The 21058-nt window shown below is 35.5% G+C and overlaps 1 protein-coding gene across 1 annotated transcript in view; it reads left to right on the top strand.

Annotated features, from left to right (window-relative positions):
* The window catches only part of DNAH14 (dynein axonemal heavy chain 14), a 526180-nt gene that overhangs the window by 264779 nt on the left and 240343 nt on the right, over positions 1–21058 (top strand). The gene's annotated exons all lie outside the window — the stretch shown is intronic.

Consider the following 21058-nt stretch of genomic DNA (forward strand, 5'->3'; position numbering starts at 1 on the left):
AAAATGGGAAAGCAATATTTCACATTTACTAGATTGTGAAGTAGAAATTCATATGTGTCTGGAGATAATATTGGGAATATGTATTGAGATTTAAAAACAGACATTCCTTAATATGAAGGAAATAAAATTGTATTGGGTTGTTGCTATTTTTATATTGGTATGAGAATCCTTTCTACATTAAAAAGTAATCATTTATCTGTCATATGTGCTACACATATTTTCTCCAATCTATGAAAATGTTTATCAGTATATTCTTTGATAGATTATAACTTTTCAATCACACCCTGAAAAGGTTATTCTTAGTCTAAGATTATTATGGTAAATTGATAGTTGCATAATAACAAACATATAGTAAACCTATTTAAACCTTTGATCTGTGTGTAATTTATTTTAGTGTAAGTGATTTTTTCCCAAATGGAAAATTTTTCTGACACAATTGAGTAACTGATCTTTTTCCCACTAACATAAAATGATACTAGATACTTATATTTGGGTCTGTTTCTGCATTCTTTACTCTACCTGCCTGTGGCCAGCAAAAAAAAACAATTTTAATTATACTGACTTTATTATAGGTTTTACTATATAGAATAATAGTCTGTCTTTATCAGTCTTCTTTTTCAAGATTTATTTCATAGTTGTTCTGCAACTTGTGTTTGTTTCCCCTTTGCAAGAAATGCTTGATTTTTTTTTAAGTTCTCAGGTAGTGGAATCTTTATGTTGTTGCTGATTTTATTATTTTATTGTCTTTTATTGCATTGTAATTAGAGAATATTGTCTCTGATGTTTGTCTTATTTTTAGGATAGTTTAGCATTTGCTTAATAATATGAAATAATATTTGCATTTTTATAGGCAGGTTTATTCCATTTACATTATTGGTTGTAACATATGTTTGGGCTTATTGTTGTCATTTGTTTTATATTATGATTCTTTTTAATTATCCAGTGTGTATTTTCTTTGCTTTGATTTCTTTATTCCCTCTGATAATTTGGAAGATCCATAGTCTATTTTATTCTCCTTGGTGTTACTTTTATAGCTATGGTTTTATATAATACCATTAATTTTCCATTTAGATGGTATCTGTGACACTGTTATCATGTCTGTAATCATGAAATTAGTATACTTTTCCTTGTTCCCACTTCCTTTTTGATTTTTCTACCACCTGATTTGGGCAAATTATATTGTTATTACTTTATTCTTACTTTTGCTCATTGTTTTAACTATAAATGGCTTATGATTATATTATTTCACTTTTCAGTTTTAAATAATTACTTGGAATCACCAGCACCCTGCTTTTAGATGAAAATATTGACATAAGCAAATGACTTCTCACCTTTTTTTCACATCTGACTTTTACTAGTTACACCGTTGTATCATTGTGACAGATTATATCTGCATTCTTCACAATAGCCATGTTTTTGGAAATAAAGACTCATTAATATAGAAATGATAATTCTTCATGTATTGAGCTATACATGCAATGCAGTTTTAATCAAAATTTTCAGATTTTGTCAAAACAGCCTTGTTAAGATACAATTCACATGTTACAAAATTCACACATTCAAAATATACAGTTCAACAGATTTTTAGTATATTCCCAGGGCTGAACAACCATCACCATGACCTAATTTTAGAACATTCTCATTAACTCAAAAGTAAACATTCTAATCACTGACATTCACTGCCCATTCCCAAATCACCATCTTCTCCCGCCTCCCCAACACCAGCCTTAGGAAACCATTAATCTACTTTCTATCTGTATAGATTTTTTATTCTGGACATTTCATATAAATTAAGTTATATAATATGTAGTCTTTGCGATTAGCTTCTTTGACATAGCATAGTGTTTTCAGGGTGGGCCTATGGTACATCATATAACAGTGCTTCATTCCTTTTTATTGCCGAATAATATTCCATTGTGCTGATAAAACTAACATTTTGTTTATCCTTCAGTTGATGGACACATGGGTGGTTTCTATTTTTTGCCATTATAAATAGTGTTGTTATGATCATTTGCATACCAGTTCTTGTATGAATGTAGGCTTTCATTTCTTATATATATACAGATTAGAGTAGAATTACTGGGTCACATGGTCACTTTATGCTTAACATTTTGAGGAATTGCCAAACTATTTTTTATAGAGGCTGCCTTCTCCCATTTCTCTACAGCCTCAAAACAATTGTGACTGTCTATTTTTTAATTATACCAGTTAGTGGTTGTGCAGTGGTAAGTCATATCCTTTAGTGTGTGTTTGATTTGCATTCTCCTGATGGCTAATGATGTTGAGTGTATTTTTATGTTGCTGTTGGCCATTTGTATATTTCCTTTGGAGAATGTCTGTTCAGAGCCTTGCCTATTTTCAATTGCTTACTTACCCTTTAATTATTGAGTTTTAAGAGTTATTTTTCAATACACATCCCTATTCAGATATATGATTTGCAAATATTTTCTCTCATTCTGTAGGTCATCATTACTTTCTTTGATGGAATTTTTTACAGGACAAAAGTCTTTAACTTTTTTCTTTTTTTATCATTTGTCTTAATATCATATTAAAAAGCTTGCATAACTGACAGTCACAAAAATTTATTTCTATGTTTTATTTTAGGAGTTTTATTGTTTCAACTAATATGTAGGTCTTTGGTCCATTTTGAGTCAATTTTTCTGTGGGGTGTAAATCAGGGACCCCCTCATTCTTTTGTATGTGGATATCCAGGTGTTCCAGCAATATTTGTTGAAAAGACTGTTCTTTCCCTCCATCAAATTATCTTGACACCCTTGTAAAAAAAATCAGTTGATCATAAATGTAAGGATTTATTTCTGGATTTTCTGTTCTGTACCATTGATCTATGTCTGTGTTTCTGTAAATACTACGCTTGATTGCTATAGCTTTGTGGTAAGTTTTGAAATAGGGAAGTGAGGTGATTTTTTTTAAGACCTTGACAAACTGTTTCCAAAATTTATGTGGAACATACATGGTCCATGACACTCCTGAATAAGAGAAAGGATTAGGGTGCTAAGACATACCACATATCAAAAAGTATTATAAAATTAGAATAAAGCAATGTGATATTGTTGCAGAAAAAGATGGCAATTATAAAATAATATGTGCCTATGACATAATGTGAAAATATGCAGAGAAAAAGTTGACAGAATTTAATGGAGAAATTGACAGCTGTGCAACCATAGATTTTATTACATCTTTCTCAGCAACTGAGAAGCAATATGGCACAGTGGCTGTGATAAAATTCTTCGTACTAATAATTTTGAGTTAGAAATTGAAGTAGAAAAAATTATACTAGAAGTGGTACAAATCTATAAAATACAGTTCGATAAATGTAGAAGAAAGGAGCTTGTCCTATGGAGAGTGGGGCAGGGAAACCTATATAATTGAGAAAACTTGAATAAATGAAAGATGCACCACATTCCCATATGGAAGACTTCCATCATAAAAATACCAATCCCTACCAAATTAATGTATACAATAATATCTTTCTAACCAAAATCCCAGTGTTTTTAAAAAAAAAAACTGGCAAATAAGGGAGGCAGAGCAACATGGCCAAATAGAAGCCTCCATAGATCATCCCCACTTGCCCACAGGAACACAAAATTTAAGAAATATCTACACAAAAATTCACCTTCATAAGAACCAAAAATGAGGTATGTGATTGTAGTACCTGGCTTTAATTTCGTATCACTGAAAAAGGCACTGAAGAGGGTAAGAGAGACAGTCTTGAATTGCCAGTGTCATTGGTCTGCCATTCCCTGGCAGCAGCCGTGTGGTATGGAGAAAAAAATCTGTGCACTTGGGAGAGGGAGAGCATAGTGACTATGGGATTTTGCATTGGAACTCAGTGCTGCCAGCACCTGACAGAATTCAGCCAATGCCCATGAAAGGAGTACTGAGACTTGCCCTAGCCAGAAGGGAATAGGTCAGGACTTGAATTTCAGCAAGCCTTGTCACTGTAGGCTAAAGGACTCTGATGTCCTAAATTAACTCGACAGGCAGTGTAGGCCATAAAGGACTGCAACTCCTAGGCAAGACCTAGTGCTATGATGGGCTTAGAGCCAGTGGACTTGGGGGGCACGAAACCTAGTGAGACACCAACTGGGGTGGCAAAGGGAGTGCCTGCACCACACCTTCCCCAACCCCAGGCTGTGCAGCTCACAGCTCCAAATGTGATTCCTTCATCGCACTTGAGAAGAGTGGGAAGAGTAAGGAGAACTTGGTCTTGCAACTTGAATACCAGCTCAGTCACAGTAGGATAAGGCACTAGGCAGAGTTGTGAGGCCCTAACTCCTGGATGACATATGTAGGCACACCCTGGGACAGAAGAGAACCCACTGCATTGAAGGCAAGACCCAGTCCTGGCAGGATTCATTACTTACTGACTAAAGATCCCTTGGACCCTAAATAAAGAACAGCAGTAGAAAAAAGAAGCTAAAAATTTTTAAAAATATATAAAAATACCAAATAAATAACCTAGTGATACATCTTAAAGAACTAGAAAGGCAAGAGTGAACCAAACCCAAAATTGATAGAAGATCTAATAAAGATCAGAGCAGAAATAAATAAAATTGGACTGAAGGAAGCTATAAAAAAAGATCAACAAAATGAAAAGTTGATTTTTTGAAAAGAGAATGGACATTTACTCTAAGAAAAAAAGAGGACCCAAATATTTAAAATCAGAGATGAAAAAGAAGACACAACAATCAATACTGCAGAAATTCAAAGGATCATTAGAGGCTACCATGTGCAACTATATGCCAGTCAGTTGGAAACCCTAGAAGAAATGGATAAATTCCTATACACAGACAATCTACCAAAACTGGATCATGACAAACCTGAACAGACCAAAAACAAGTAAAATTATCAACGCCATAATATAAAGTCTCCTAGCAAAGAGAACCCCAAGAACTGATTACTTCACTGCTGAGTTTTATCAAACATTTAAAGAACTAATACCAGTCCTACTCAAACTATTCCAAAAAATATAGGAAGAAGGAATGCTTCCAAACTCTAAGGCCAGTATCACCCTAATACTAAAAGCAGACAAAGACACATCAAAAAAGAAGAGTACAGGCCCATATCCCTGGTGAAAATTGATGCAAAAACCCTCAATAAAATATTTGCAAAACTAACTCAACAACACATAAAGAAGATCACTCATCATGACCAAGTGGAATTTATCCCAGGGATGCAAGAATGGTTCTACATATGCAAATCAATCAGTGTGATACTGATTGATTCTGATACATCACATCAACAGAATGAAAGACAAAAAACATATGATCATTTCAATTGATGCTGAAAAAGGATTTGATACCATTCAATATCACTTTATCATAAAAACTGTCTAAATACTGGAACATACTCCAACACAATAAAAGCCACATATGACAGACCCACAGCTAGTATCACACTGAACGGGGAAAAACTGAAAGCTTTTTCTCTAAGAACTGGAATAAGAAAAAGATGCCCTTTTCTACCACTGTTATTCAACCACTGTTATTCACTGTTATTCAGCTCCTATCTAGAGCAATCAGACAAGTGAAGGAAATAAAGCCCCTCCAACTTGGAAAGAAAGAAGTTAAGTTATTTTTGTTTGTAGATGATATTATCTTATGCTTGGAAAAACTTAAAGACTCCATCAAAAACTATGAAAACTGATAAACAATATCACTAAAGTTGTGGGATAAGATCAGTACACTAAAATCAGTAGCATCTCTACATGCCAACAGTGAATAATCTGAAAAAAAATTCAAAAGTTAATATCATTTGTAATAGCCACACATGAAATTAAATACCGAGGAATTAATTTAACCAAAGGAGTGAAAGATTTTTACAATGAAGCCTATGAAACATTGATGAAAGAATCAAATAGGACACAAAAATGGAAAGATATTCCATGTTTATGGATTGCAGGAACCAATATTGTTACAATGTCAGTACTACCCAAAGCAATCTACACATTCATTACTGTCTCTATTAAAATAGCAATGACATTATATACAGAAATAGAAAAAATAATTCTAAAATTTATATGGAGCTACAAAAGACCCAGAATAGCCAAAGCTATCCTGAGCAAAAAGAACAAAACTGGAAGAATCACATTACCTGACTTAAATTATACCACAGAGCTATAGTAGCCGAAACAGCATGGTACTGGCATAGAAACAGACATTGACTAGTGCAATAGAATAGAAAACCTAAAAACAAATTCATATAGAACTATAGTGAACTCATTTTGATAAAGGCACCAACAGCATACTTGGGAAAAGACATTCACTTCCATAAATTTTGCTGAGAAAACTAGATATCTATATGCAGAAAAATGAAACTATACATTTGTATACTTGCCATACACAAAAATCAAATAAAAAGGGATTAAAGACTTAAATCTAAGCTCTCAACCTATGAAACTAGTAAAAGAAAACATTGGGAAACTCTCCAGAACATTGGACTGGCAAAGAATTCTTGAATATTCCACAAGCACAGAAAACCAAAGAAAAAAATTAGATCACATCAAGTTAAAAAGCTTTTGCACAGCAAAGGAAACAATTAACAAAGTAAAGAAACAACCCACTGAATGGGAGAAAATATTTGCAAACTATCCATCTGACATGGAATTAGTAACCAAGATATATAAGGAGCTCAAACAACTCTGTAGGAAAAAAATCTAATTATCTAATTTTAAAATGGGCAAACGATCTGAATAGACATTTCTCAAAAGAAGACATACAAACGGCAAACAGGTATTTTAAAAGGTGCTCAACATCGTTGATCATCAGAGAAATACAAATCAAAACTACAATGAGAGATGATCTCACCGCAGTTAAAATGGTGTTTATCTAAAGAGAGGCAATAACAAATGCTGGTGAGGATGTGGAGAAAAAGGAATGCTTGTATATTGGTGCTGGGAATGTAAATTAGTACAACCACTATGGAAAACATTGTGGAGCTTCCCTAAAAAACTACAAATAGAGCTACAATATGACCCAGCAATCCCACTGCTGGGTATATACACAAAAGAAAGGAAATCAGTATAATCAAGAGATATCTGAACTTTTATGTTTATTGCAGCACTATTCACAATAGCCATGAATTGAAACATAAGTATCCATCAACAGATGAATGGATAAAGACAATATGGTACTCATACGCCAGGGCATACCAACCAGCCAAAATAGAAATGAGATCCTGTCCTTTCCAACGACATGGATGGAACTGGAGGTCATTACGTTAGGTGAAATAAGCCAGGCACAGAAAGACAAACTTTATATGTTCTCAATTATTTGTAGGAACTAAAAATCAAGAAATTGAATTCATGGAGATAGGGAGTAGAATGAGGGTTACCTCAGGCTGGGAAGGGTAGTATGGTGGGCTGGGGAATTGGCTAGTGCATACAAAAATATAGTGGGATACAATGAATAAGACCCACTATTTACTAGCATGATAGGGTTACTATAGTTGATAATAATTAATTGTACATTTTTAGTAACTAAGAGTATAATTGCATTGTTTGTAACACAAGGGATGAATCCATGAGGTGATGGAAGTCCCATTTACCTTGATGTGATTATTACACATTGTATACCTGTATCCAAATATCTCATGCATCTGATAAATATATACACCTACTACTATCAGACTAACACCAGATCTCTTGGCAGAAACTCTACAAGCAAGAAGAGAGTGGGGGCCAATATTCAACATTCTTAAAGAATTTTCAACCCAGAATTTCATATCCAGCCAAACTAAGTTTCATAAGTGAAGGAGAAATAAAATCCTTTACAGACAAGCATATGCTGAGAGATTTGGTCACCATCAGGCCTGCCTTACAAGAGCTGCTGAAAGAAGCATTAAACATGGAAAGGAACAACTGGTACCAGCCACTGCAAAAACATGCCAAATTGTAAAGACCGTCAATGCTAGGAAGAAACTACATCAACTAAGTAGCAAAATAACCAGCTAAATTCATAATGACATGATCAAATTCACACATAACAATACTAACCTTAAATGTAAATGGGCTAAATGCTCCAATTAAAAGACACAACTGGCAAATTGGATAAAGAGTCAAGACCCATCAGTGTGCTGTATTCAGGAGACCCATCTCACATGCAGAGACACACAGAGGCTCAAAATAGAGGGATGGAGGAAGATCTACCAAGCAAATGGAAAACAAAAAAAGGCAGGGGTTGCAATCCTAGTCTCTGATAAAACAGACTTTAAACAACAAAGATCAAAAGAGACAAGGACATTACATAATGATGAAGGGATCAATTCAACCAGAAGAGCTAACTATCCTAAATATATATGCACCCATTACAGCAGAGCCCAGATTCATCAAGCAAGTCCTTAGAGACCTACAAAGAGACTTAGACTCCCACACAATAATAATGGGAGACTTTAACACCCCACTGTCAACATTAGACAGATCAATGAGACAGAAAGTGAACAATGATATTCAGGAATTGAACTCAGCTCCGCACCAAGCAGACCTGACAGACATCTACAGAACTCTCCACCCCAAATCAACAGAATATACATTCTTCTCAACACCACATTGCACTCATTCCAAAATTGACCACATAGTTGGAAGTAAAGCACTCCTCAGCAAATATAAAAGAACAGAAATTATAACAGACTGTCTCTCAGACCACAGTGCAATCAAATTAGAACTCAGGATTAAGAAACTCACTCAAAACCGCTCAACTACATGGAAACTGAACAACCTGCTCCTGAATGACTACTGGGTACATAACGAAATGAAGGCAGAAATGAAGACATTGTTTGAAACCAGAAAGACACAACACACCAGAATCTCTGGGACACATTTAAAGCAGTGTGTAGAGGGAAATTTATAGCACTAAATGCCCACAAGAGAAAGCAGGAAAGATCTAAAACTGACACCCTAACATCACAATTAAAAGAACTAGAGAAGCAAGAGCAAGCACATTCAAAAGCTAGCAGAAGGCAAGAAATAACTAAGATCAGAGCAGAACTGAAGGAAATAGAGACACAAAAAACCCTTCAAAAAATCAATGAATCCAGGAGCTGGTTTTTTTTTAAAAGATCAACAAAATTGATAGACCGCTAGCAAGACTAATAAAGAAGAAAAGAGAGAAGGATCAAATGGATGCAATAAAAAATGATAAAGGGGATATCACCACCGACCTCACAGAAATACAAACTACCATCAGAGAATACTATAAACACCTCTGTGCAAATAAACTAGAAAACCTAGAAAAAAATGGATGATTTCCTGGACACATACACTCTCCCAAGACTAAACCAGGAAGAAGTTGAATCCCTGAATAGACCAATAACAGGCTCTGAAATTGAGGCAATAATTAATAGCCTTCCAACCAAAAAAAAGTCCAGGACCAGACTGTTTCACAGCTGAATTCTACCAGAGGTACAAGGAGGAGCTGGTACCATTCCTTCTGAAACTATTCCAATCAATAGAAAAAGAGGGAATCCTCCCTAACTCATTTTATGAGGCCAACATCATCCTGATACCAAAGCCTGGCAGAGACACAACAAAAAAAGAGATTTTTAGACCAATATCCCTGATGAACATCGATGCAAAAATCCTCAATAAAATACTGGGAAACCAAATCCAGCAGCACATCAAAAACCTTATCCACCATGATCATCCCTGGGATGCAAGGCTGGTTCAACATATGCAAATCAATAAACATAATCCAGCATATAAACAGAACCAAAGACAAAAACCACATGATTATCTCACTAGATGCAGAAAAGGCCTTTGACAAAATTCAACAGCCCTTCATGCTAAAAACTCTCAATAAATTCGGTATTGATGGAATGTATCTCAAAATAATAAGAGCTATTTATGACAAAGTCACAGCCAATATCATACTGAATGGGCAAAAACTGGAAGTGTTCCCCCTTGAAAACTGGCACAAGAGAGGGATGCCCTCTCTCACCACTCCTATTCAACATAGTATTGGAAGTTCTGGCCAGGGCAATTGGGCAAGAGAAAGAAATAAAGGATATTCAATTAGGAAAAGAGAAAGTCAAATTGTTCCTGTTTGCAGATGACATGATTGTATATTTAGAAAACCCTATCATCTCAGCCCAAAATCTCCTTAAGCTGATAAGCAACTTCAGCAAAGTCTCAGGATACAAAATCAGTGTGCAAAAATCACAAGCATTCTTATACACCAATAACAGACAGAGAGCCAAATCATGAATGAACTCCCATTCACAATTGCTTCAAAGAGAATAAAATACCTAGGAATCCAACTTACAAGGGATGTAAAGGACCTCTTCAAGGGGAACTACAAACCACTGCTCAATGAAATAAAAGAGGACACAAACAAATGGAAGAACATTCCATGCTCATGGATAGGAAGAATCAATATCATGACAATGGCCATACTGCCCAAGGTAATTTATAGATTCAGTGCCATCCCCATTAAGCTACCAATGAGTTTCTTCACAGAATTGGAAAAAACTGCTTTAAAGTTCATATGGAACAAAAAAAGACCCCACATTGTGAAGACAATCCTAAGCCAAAAGAACAAAACTGGAGGCATCACGCTACCTGACTTCAAATTATACTACAAGGCTACAGTAACCAAAACAGCATGGTACTGGTATCAAAACAGTGATCTAGACCAATGGAACAGAACAGAGCCCTCAGAAATAATACCACACATCTACAACCATCTGATCTTTGACAAACCTGACAAAAACAAGAAATGGAGAAAGGAGTCCCTATTTAATAAATGGTGCTGGGAAAATTGGCTAGCCATAAGTAGAAAGCTGAAACTGGATCCCTTCCTTACACCTTATACAAAAATTAATTCAAGATGGATTAGAGACTTGAATGTTAGACCTAAAACCATAATAACCCTAGAAGAAAACCTAGGCAAATACCATTCAGGACATAGGCATGGGCAAAGACTTCATGTCTAAAACACCAAAAGCAATGGCAACAAAAGCCAAAATTGATGAATGGGATCTAATTAAACTAAAGAGCTTCTGCACAGCAAAAGAAACTACCATCAGAGTGAACAGGCAACCTATAGAATGGGAGAAAATTTTTGCAATCTACTCATCTGACAAAGAGCTAATATCCAGAACCTACAAAGAACTCAAACAAATTTACAAGAAAAAAAAAAAACCATCAAAAAGTGGGCAAAGGATATGAACAGACGCTTCTCAAAAGAAGACATTTATGCAGCCAACAGGCACATGAAAAAATGCTCATCATCACTAGCCATCAGAGAAATGCAAATCAAAACCACAATGAGATATCATCTCACACCAGTAAGAATGGCAATCATTAAAAAGTCAGGAAACAACAGGTGCTGGAGAGGATGTGGAGAAGCAGGAACACTTCTACACTGTTTGTGGGACTTTAAACTCGTTCAACCATTGTGGAAGACAGTGTGACGTTTCCTCAAGGATCTAGAACTAGAAATACCATTTGACCCATCCATCCCATTACTGGGTATATACCCCAAGGATTATAAATCATGCTGCTGTAAAGACACATGCACACGTATGTTTATTGCAGCACTATTCACAATAGCAAAGACTTGGAACCAACCCAAACATCAGTCAATGACAGACTGGATTAAGAAAGTGTGGCACATATACACCATGGAATACTATGCAGCCATAAAGAAGGATGAGTTCATGTCCTTTGTAGGGACGTGGATGCAGCTGGAAACCATCATTCTGAGCAAACTATCCCAAGAACAGAAAACCAAACACTGCATGTTCTCACTCATAGGTGGGAATTGAACAGTGAGAACACTTGGACACAGGAAGGGGAACATCACACACTGGGGCCTGTTGTGGGGTGGGGGTAGTGGGAGGGATAGCATTAGAAGATATACCTAATGTAAATGACGAGTTAATGGGTGCAGCATACCAATATGGCACATATATACATATGTAACAAACCTGTATGTTGTGCACATGTACCCTAGAACATAAAGTATAATAAAAAAGTATATATTTACAGTATACTACATGATGTTTTGATAGATGTTTACATTGTGATTACCACATTTGCAAAATTAACATATCCATCCCCTTACATAGTTACCTTTTTTAGTGAGAATATTATGCACATGTACCCTAAAACTTAAAGTATAATAATAAAAATAATTAAAAAAAAAAGATCTACTCTTAGCAATTTTCAAGTATGTAATACTTTATTGTTAACTGTAGTCACTATGCTCTAGATTTCCAGAACTTATTTAAGCTGTCTAAATGAAAATTTATATTCTTTGACCAACATCCCCCATTTCCTCTCACCTCACCCCCAGCTCCTGGCAACCACCATTCTACTGTCTGCTTCAATTAATTCAATTTTCTTAGATTCCACATATAAGCAAAATTATGCACTGTTTGTCTTTCTGTGCTTGGCTTATTTCACTTAACGTAATGACCTCCAGGTTCATCCATGCTGTCACAATTCACAGGATTTTCATATATATATGTCACATTTCCTATCCATTCATCCACTGATGGACATGTAGGTTGATTCCACATCTTGGCTATTGTGAAAAGTGCTTCAATGAACATGGGAGTATAGAGTTTTCTTTGACGTACTATTTTTATTCCTTTGGGTATATAGCCAGTAAATGGATTACCAGGTAATTTGGCATTTCTATTTTTAATTTCTCATGGAACCTCCAAATTGTTTTTTATAACATCTAATTTACATTCCCACCAACATCATAACAAACATTCCCTGTCGCCACATTCTCACCAACATTTGTTATCTTTTGTCTTTTTGATAATAGCCATTCTGAAAGCTGTGAGATGGTAGCTCATTGTAGTTTTAATTTAGTTTCCTTAATGAGCATTTTATCATATACCTGTTGGCTATCTATATGTCTTCTATGAGAAATATTTATTCAGATCTTTTGTCCAAAATTTTTTTTTTTTCGAGACGGAGTCTGGCTCTGTCACCCAGGCTGGTGTGCAGTGGCACAATCTCAGCTCACTGCAAGCTCCACCTCCCGGGTTCATGCCATTCTCCTGCCTCAGCCTCCCAAGTAGCTGGGACCACAGACGCCCGCCACCACGCCTGGCTAATTTTTTGTCTTTTTAGTAGAGATGGGGATTCACTGTGTTAGCCAGGATGGTCTCGATTTCCTGACCTCGGATCCACCCGCCTCAGCCTCCCAAAGTGCTGGGATTACAGGCATGAGCCACTGCACCCGGCCCCTTTGTCCAATTTTTAATTGGGTTATTTGTTTTCTTGCTGTCAAGTTGTTTGAGTTCCTTATAGATTTTGAATACTAACTCCTTATTAGACATATGGTTTGGAAATACTTTTTCCCATTTCATGGGTTGCCTCTTCACTCTGATGTTTGCTATGCAGAAGCTTTTTAATTATGTATCCCATTTGTCTATTTTTGCTTTTGTTGCCTATGCTTTTGAGGTCACATCCAAAAAATTGCCCAGACAAATGTCATGGAGCTTTTCCTGTATGTTTTCTTCTGGCAGTTTTATAGAGTCAGGAATTACATTTAAGTCTTTAATCTCTTTTCAGATGGTTTTTGTGTAGATGCAAATTGAATTCAATTTCATTATTCTGCATGTATACAGTTTTCCCATGTCATTTATTGAAGATGCTATCCTTTCCCCATTGAGTATTCTTGGCACCTTTGTTGAAGACCAATTGACTATTAATATGTGGGGTTTTTTTTTCTTTTTAATTGGGTGATTTTAAGATTTATTTGTAAGTGTAAGTGTCCAAGGGTTTGAGAGAATCTGGGCAGAAAATCATAGTGCTTTAGAGTTCTAAAATATTGTAAGTAAACTTTAGAACAAATCTCAATTGTAATCACAACAAGCACTGACACAGAATAGAGTCCAGAAACATATGCAAATATAAAAAGAAATTTGATAATACACCTAAAGTAATATTTCTAATCAGTAAGGAAAGCTTTGCATATTTAATCCTCTCTAAAGTTTGCTATTTTCCTATGTGAAAACATAGACTCCTATCTCTTCCTTAGGCAGAAATAAAATTCCAGATTAGTGAACAATCTAAATGTACAAATAAAATTATAGACATACCATAATATTTAAGGGCATGTTCTCAGGAAGTCCTTATCTAAGACTGGACACCCAGAAATCATAAATAAAAAATAAAAGTATTTGACTATAAATATATATGAAATTTTTTGCAATAGTTACAACAAACAAAGTTAAAGCAAACCACAATCAAGAATAAAATATTTACAAAACTGGCAGACCATGAGTTAATGTCCCTAACATGAAAAAAGAACTTCAAAAATGAATAAGGGGGAGAGAGCCAAGATGGATGACTAGATGCAGCAAGGAAGAACGTCTCCCACTGAGAGAAGAGAACATAGAGTACACTCTGAGCAGCTCTTCAGAGAGAAGACATTGAGGGTGGACAGGGGAAGGGCACAGACTCTGGGCTGAAGTGAGAGGAAGCTGGAAACCCTGCATGGGGCAGCTGAGCACTGAGACTGGCCTTAGTGTCCACTGTGTAAGGGATGAGTTGAACAGGCCGTCTTCAAGAGACCCATCTCACAAGCAATGACACACATATGCCAAAAGTAAAGAGGTAGAGAGAAGTCTACCAAGAAATGGAAAACAAGAAAAACCAGGGATTGCTATTCTAATTTCAGACAAAACCAACTTTAAAACAACAATGATCAAAAAAAGAAAGAAAAATATTACATAATAGTAAAGGGTTCAATTCAACAAGAAGACTTAAGTATCCATATGCCCCTAACACAGGAGCACCCAGATTTCTAAAACAAGTTCTTAGAGACCTATGAGGAGAGTTAGATAACCACACAATAATAGTGGGAGACTTCAACAACGCACTGACAGTATTAGATTATTCATGCAGAAAACTAACAAAGATATTTGGAGCTGGAACTTGACACTTGACCAAATACATCTAATGGATATCTGCAGAACTCTCCACTCAGAACAGAGTGTACAGTATTCTCATATGCGTGTGCCACAAAAAGCTAAAATCAACCACAAAATCAACCATAAAATTATTCTCTGCAAATTCAACAAAACTGAAATAATAACCACCCTCTTGGACCACAGCACAATAAAAACAGAAACCAATACTAAGAAGATTCCTCCAAACTATACAATTACATGGAAATTAAACAACCTGCTCCAGAATGACAATTAAACTAAGGCAGAAATCAATACATTTTTTAAACTAATGAGAACAAAGATAAGACATACCAAAATCTCTGAAACACAGATAAAGCGTGTTAAGAGGAAAGTTTATAGCACTGAACACCAACATTAAAAAGTCAGAAAGCTCTCAAATTAACAAACTAACATCATTCCTAGAGGAACTAGAAACACAAGAGCAAACCAACCCCAAGGCCAGCAGAAGAAAAGAGATAACCAACATCAGAGCTGAGCTGAAGGAAATAGAGATGAGGGGAAAAAAAAAAAAAAAGCAATAAAACCAGGAGCTGATTCTTTGAAACAATAAATAAGATTGATAGACCACTAGCTAGACTAATAAAGAAGAAAGAGAGAAGATCCAAGTAAACACAATCAGAAATGACAACAGAGACATTATACCTCACCGCTCAGAAATACAAAAAACCATCAGAGACTATTATGAACACTTCTATGCACACAAACTAGAAAACCTAGAAGAAATGAATACATCCTGGAAACATACAACCTCCCAAGATTGACCCAGGAAGAAACTGAATCCCTCAAGAGACCAATAATGAGTTCCAAAATTGAATCAGTAATAAAAAGCCTACCAACCAGAAAAGGCTGTGGACCAGATGGATTCACAGTTGAATTCTATCAGCTGTATGAAGATGAGCTGGTACCAATACTACTGAAACTATTTCAGAAATTTGAGGAAGAGAGACTCCTTCCTAACTCATTCCGTGAGGCCAGCATCATTCCGATATCAAAATCTGGCAGAAGCACAGAAGATGGAAAACTTAAGGCCAATATTCTTGATGACCATAGATGCAGAAATTATCAATAAAATAATAGCAAATTAAATTCAGCAGCACATCAAAAAGCTAATCCACCTTGATCAAGTAGGCTTTATCCCTGGCATGCAAGGCTTGTTCAAAATACACAAATTAATAAATGTGATTTATCGCATAAACCAAATTTAAAACAAACACCACATGATTATTTCAATAAATGCAGAAAAGGCTTTTGAGAAAATTCAACATCCCTTCATGCTAAACACCTTTAACAAGCTAGGCACTGAAGGAACATACCTTAAAATAATAAGAGCCATCTATGACATACCCACAGCCTACATCATACTGAATGGGGAAAAGCTGGAAGCATTCCACTTCGGAACCAGAACAACACAAGGATGCCCACTATCACCATGCCTATTCAGCATAGTATTGCAATTCCTATCCAGAGCAATCAGGCAATAGAAGGAAATAAATGACATCCAGATAAGAAGAGAGGAAGTTAAACTATCTCTATTTGCAGATAGTATGATTCTATACCTAGAAAACCCCATAGTCTCTGCCCAAATCTCCTAAATCTCATAAACAACTTCAGCAAAGTTTCAGGGTATAAAATCAAGGTACAAAAATTAGTAGCATTTGTATACACCAATAATGTCCAAGCTGAGAGCCAAATCAAGAACACAATCTCATTCACTATAGCCACAAAAAAGTAAAATACCCAGGAATACATCTAACCAAGGAGGTTAAAGATGTCTATAATGAGAATAACAAAACAGTACTGAAAGATATCAGAGATGACACAAACAAATGGAAAAACATTCCATGGTCATGGATTGGAAGATTCGATATTGTTAAAATGGCCATACTGCCCAAAGCAATTACAGACTTAATGCTATTCCTATCAGTTACCAGTGACATTTTCCACAGAATTAGAAAAACTTATTATAAAACTCTTAGGAAACAAAAAAGAACTGAATAGCCATAGCAATCCTAAGCAAAAAGAATGAAGCTGAAGGCATCATGGTACCCAATTTCAAACTATACTACAAGGCTACAGTAACTAAAACAACATGATACTTATACAAATGCAGACACATAGACAAATAGAGCAGAATAGCCCAGAAATAATGCTGCACACCTACAATCTCTGATCTTTGACAAGTTGACAAAAAGTTGCCAGTGTTTGAAAAAATAAGTAGTGGGGTAAGGACTTCCTGTTCAATACATGATGTTGGAATACATGGCTAGACATTTGCAGAAGATTGAAACTGGACCCCTTCCTTTCACGATATACAAAAATCAACTCAAGATAGATTAATGATTTACATGTAAAACCTGAAACTATAGAAGAAACCTAGGAAAACCATTCTGTGCATGTGCCTGGGCAAAGATTTCATGATGAAGACACCAAAAGCAATTGCAGTGAAACAAAAATTGACAAATGCAACCTAATTAAAGAGCTTCTGCACAGAAAGAAAAGGGCTATCAATAGAATAAACAGATAACCTATAGAATGGGAGAAAATATTTGCAAACTGTGTATCTGATAAAGGTCTAATATCTGGAATCCATAAGAAACTTAAACAAATTGGCAAGAAAAAAACATCCCCACTAATAAGTGGGCAAAGGATATGAACAGACACTTCTCCAAAGAAGATATACATTGAGCCAATAAGCATATGAAAAAATGCTCATCATCATTAATGATTAGAAAAATGCAAATGAAAATCACAATGAGATACCATCTCACACCAGTCAGAATGGCTATTACAAGAAGTTAAAAAATAACAGATGCTAGCGAGGTCATGGAGAAAAGGGAACATTTATACACTGCTGGTGGGAATGTAAATTAGTTCAGCCACTGTGGAAAGCACAGTGATTTGGTGATTTCTCAAAGAACTTAGAACTACCATTCAACCCAGCAATCCCATTTTTGGGCATATATACCCAAATTAACATAAATTATTCTACCATAAAGACACGTGCATACATATGTTCATTACAGCACTATACAGAATAGCAAAGACATGGAATTAACCTAGATGCCCATCAATGGTAGACTGGATAAAGAAAATGTGGTACATATACAGCATAGAATACTATAAAGTTGTAAGAATGAGATCATGATCTTTGCAGCTATATGGATGGAGCTGGAGGCCATTATCCTAAGCGAACTAACTGAGGAACAGAAAATCAAATACTACATGTTATTGCTAATAAGTGAAAGTTAAACATTGACTACACACGGACACAAAGATGGGAACAATAGACACTGGGGCTTACTTGAGGGTGGAGGATGGCAGGATGGAGAGGATCAAAAAACTACCTATTGGATACTATGCTTATTACCTGGGTAAAAATCTGTATACCAAACCCCCGAGGCACACAATTTATCTATATAACGAACCTGCACATGTACCCCTGAATCTAAAATAAAAGTTAGGAAAAATCAATAAGGAGCCATCAACTACGTAAATAAGGAAAAGCTATAAATAGAAAATTGATAGAAAAATTACAGTTGTCATTAAATATGTGAATATGTGAAAAGATGCTCAATCCAGCTATTATTCAAAAAAAAGTTACAACAATGATAGGCACTTTTTCTTCTCATCAGGTTTTCAGGCCTTAATAATATTAATAATGAATACTTTCAGTGTTAGCAAGGATATGGAGAATGATGCATTCTTACACCTTGTTGGTGGGAGTGTTATTGCCACACACTTTTGTAAAGTAATCTAATGGAATTTATTAAAAAATAAAATATGTATAACTTTGGACCTACAGTCTAACATTTTTTAAAAACTTTATTTATTTATTTATTTATTTATTTATTTATTTATTTATTTTTATTTCCATAGGTTATTGGGGAACAGGTGGTGTTTGGTTACATGAGTAAGTTCCTTAGTGGTGATTTGTGAGATTTTGCTGAACCCATCACCTGAGCAGTATACACTGCACACAATTTGTAGTCTTTTGCCCCTCACCCCCTTCCTACCCTTTCCCCCGGGTCCCCAAAGTCCATTGTGTCACTCTTATACCTTTGCATCCTCATAGCTTAGCTCCCCCTTATAAGTGAGAGCATATGATGTTTGGTTTTCCATTACTGAGTTACTTCACTTAGAATAATAGTCTCCAATCTCATGCAGACCTCTGCAAACACCATTAATTCATTTTTATGGCTGTAGTATTCCATAGTATACATGTATATACAACAGTTTAGTTATCCACTCGTTGATTGATGGGTATTTGGGTTGGTTTCATGTTTTTGCAATTGTGAATTGGGCTGCCATGAATATATGTGTGCAAGTACCTTTTTCATGTAATGACTTCTTTTCCTCTGGGTAAATACCCAGTAGTGGGATTGCTGGATCAAATGGTAGTTCTACTTTTAGTTCTCTAAGAAATCTCCACAGTGCTTTCCATAGTGGTTGTACTAGTTTACATTCCCACCAGCGGTGTAGAAATGTTCCCTGTTCACCACATCCACACCAACGTCTATTTTTTGATTTTTTGATTTTTTGATTATGGCCATTCTTGCAGGAGTACAGTGATATTGTATTGTGATTTTTATTTGCATTTCCCTGATAATTAGTGATGTTCAGCATTTTTTCATGTTTGTTGGCTGTTTGTATTTCTTTTGAGAATTGTCTATTCATGTCTTTAGCCCACTTTTTGATGGGATTGTTTGTTTTCTTCTTGCTAATTTAATAGTATTGTTTGTTTGTTTTTTCTTGCTAATTCACTTGAATTTGTTGTAGATTCTGGATATTAGTCCTTCATCAAATGTATAGAGCATGAAGATTTTCTCCCACTCTGTGTGTTGTCTGTTTAATCTGCTGACTGTTCTTTTGCTGTGCAAAGTTCTTTAGTTTAATTAAATCCCAGCTATTTATCTTTGTTTTTGTTGCATTTGTTTTGGGGTTCTTGGTCATGAAATCCTTGCCTAAGCCAATGTCTAGAAGGGTTTTTCCAATGATATTTTCTAGAATGTTTATAGTTTCAGGTCTTAGATTTAAGTCCTTGATTCATCTTGAGTTGATTTTTATATAGGGTGAGAGATGAGAATCCAGTTTCATTCTCCTACATGTGGCTTGCCAATTATCCCAGCACCATTTGTTGAGTAAGGTTTCCCACTTTATGTTTCTATTTGTTTTGTCAAATATCAGTTGACTCTAAGTATTTGGCTTTATTTCTGGGTTCTCTATTCTTTTCTATTGGTCTATGTGCGTATTTTTATACCAGTACCATGCTGTTTTGGTGACTATGGCCTTATAGTATAGTCTGAAATCAAGTAATATGATGCCTCCAGATTTGTTCTTTTTGCTTAGTCTTGCTTTGGCTATGCAGGCTCTTTTTTGGTTCCTTATGAATTTGAGGATTGTTCTTTCTAGTTCTGTGAAGAATGATGGTGGTATTTTGATGGAAATGGTGTTGAATTTGTAGAATGCTTTTTTTGGCAGTATGGTCATTTTTACAATATTGATTCTTCCCATCCATGAGCATGGAATGTGTTTCCATTTGTTTGTGTTGTCTGTGATTTCTTTCTGCAGTGTTTTGTAGTTTTTCTTGTCTTTCACCTCCTTGGTTAGGTATATTCCTAAGTATTTTATTTTTTTTGCAGCTATTGTAAAAGGTGTTGAGTTCTTGATTTGAGTCTCAGCTTGGTCACTGTTGGTGTATAGAAGATCTACTGATTTGTGTGCATTAATTCTGTATTTAGAAACTTTGCTGAATACTTTTATCATTTCTAGGAGCATTCTGGAGGAGTCTTTAGGGTTTTCTAGGTAAACAATCCTGTCATCAGCAAACAGTGACAGTTTGACTTACTCTTTACTGATTTGGATGCCTTCTATTTCTTTGTCTTGTCTGATTGCTCTGGCTAGGATTTTCAGTACTATATTGAAGAGAAGTGGTGACAGTGGGCATCCTTGTCTAGTTCCAGTTCTCAGAAGGAATGCTTTCAACTTTTTCCCGTTCAGTATTATATTGGCTGTGGGTTTTCCTTAGATGGCTTTTATTACATTGAGATATGTCCCTTGTGTGCCTTTTTTTTTTTTTTTTTTTTTTTTTTTTTGAGATGGAGTCTCACTC

This window comes from Macaca fascicularis, chromosome 1, assembly GCF_037993035.2.
Source record: "Macaca fascicularis isolate 582-1 chromosome 1, T2T-MFA8v1.1".
Classification (NCBI taxonomy): Eukaryota; Metazoa; Chordata; class Mammalia; order Primates; family Cercopithecidae; genus Macaca; species Macaca fascicularis.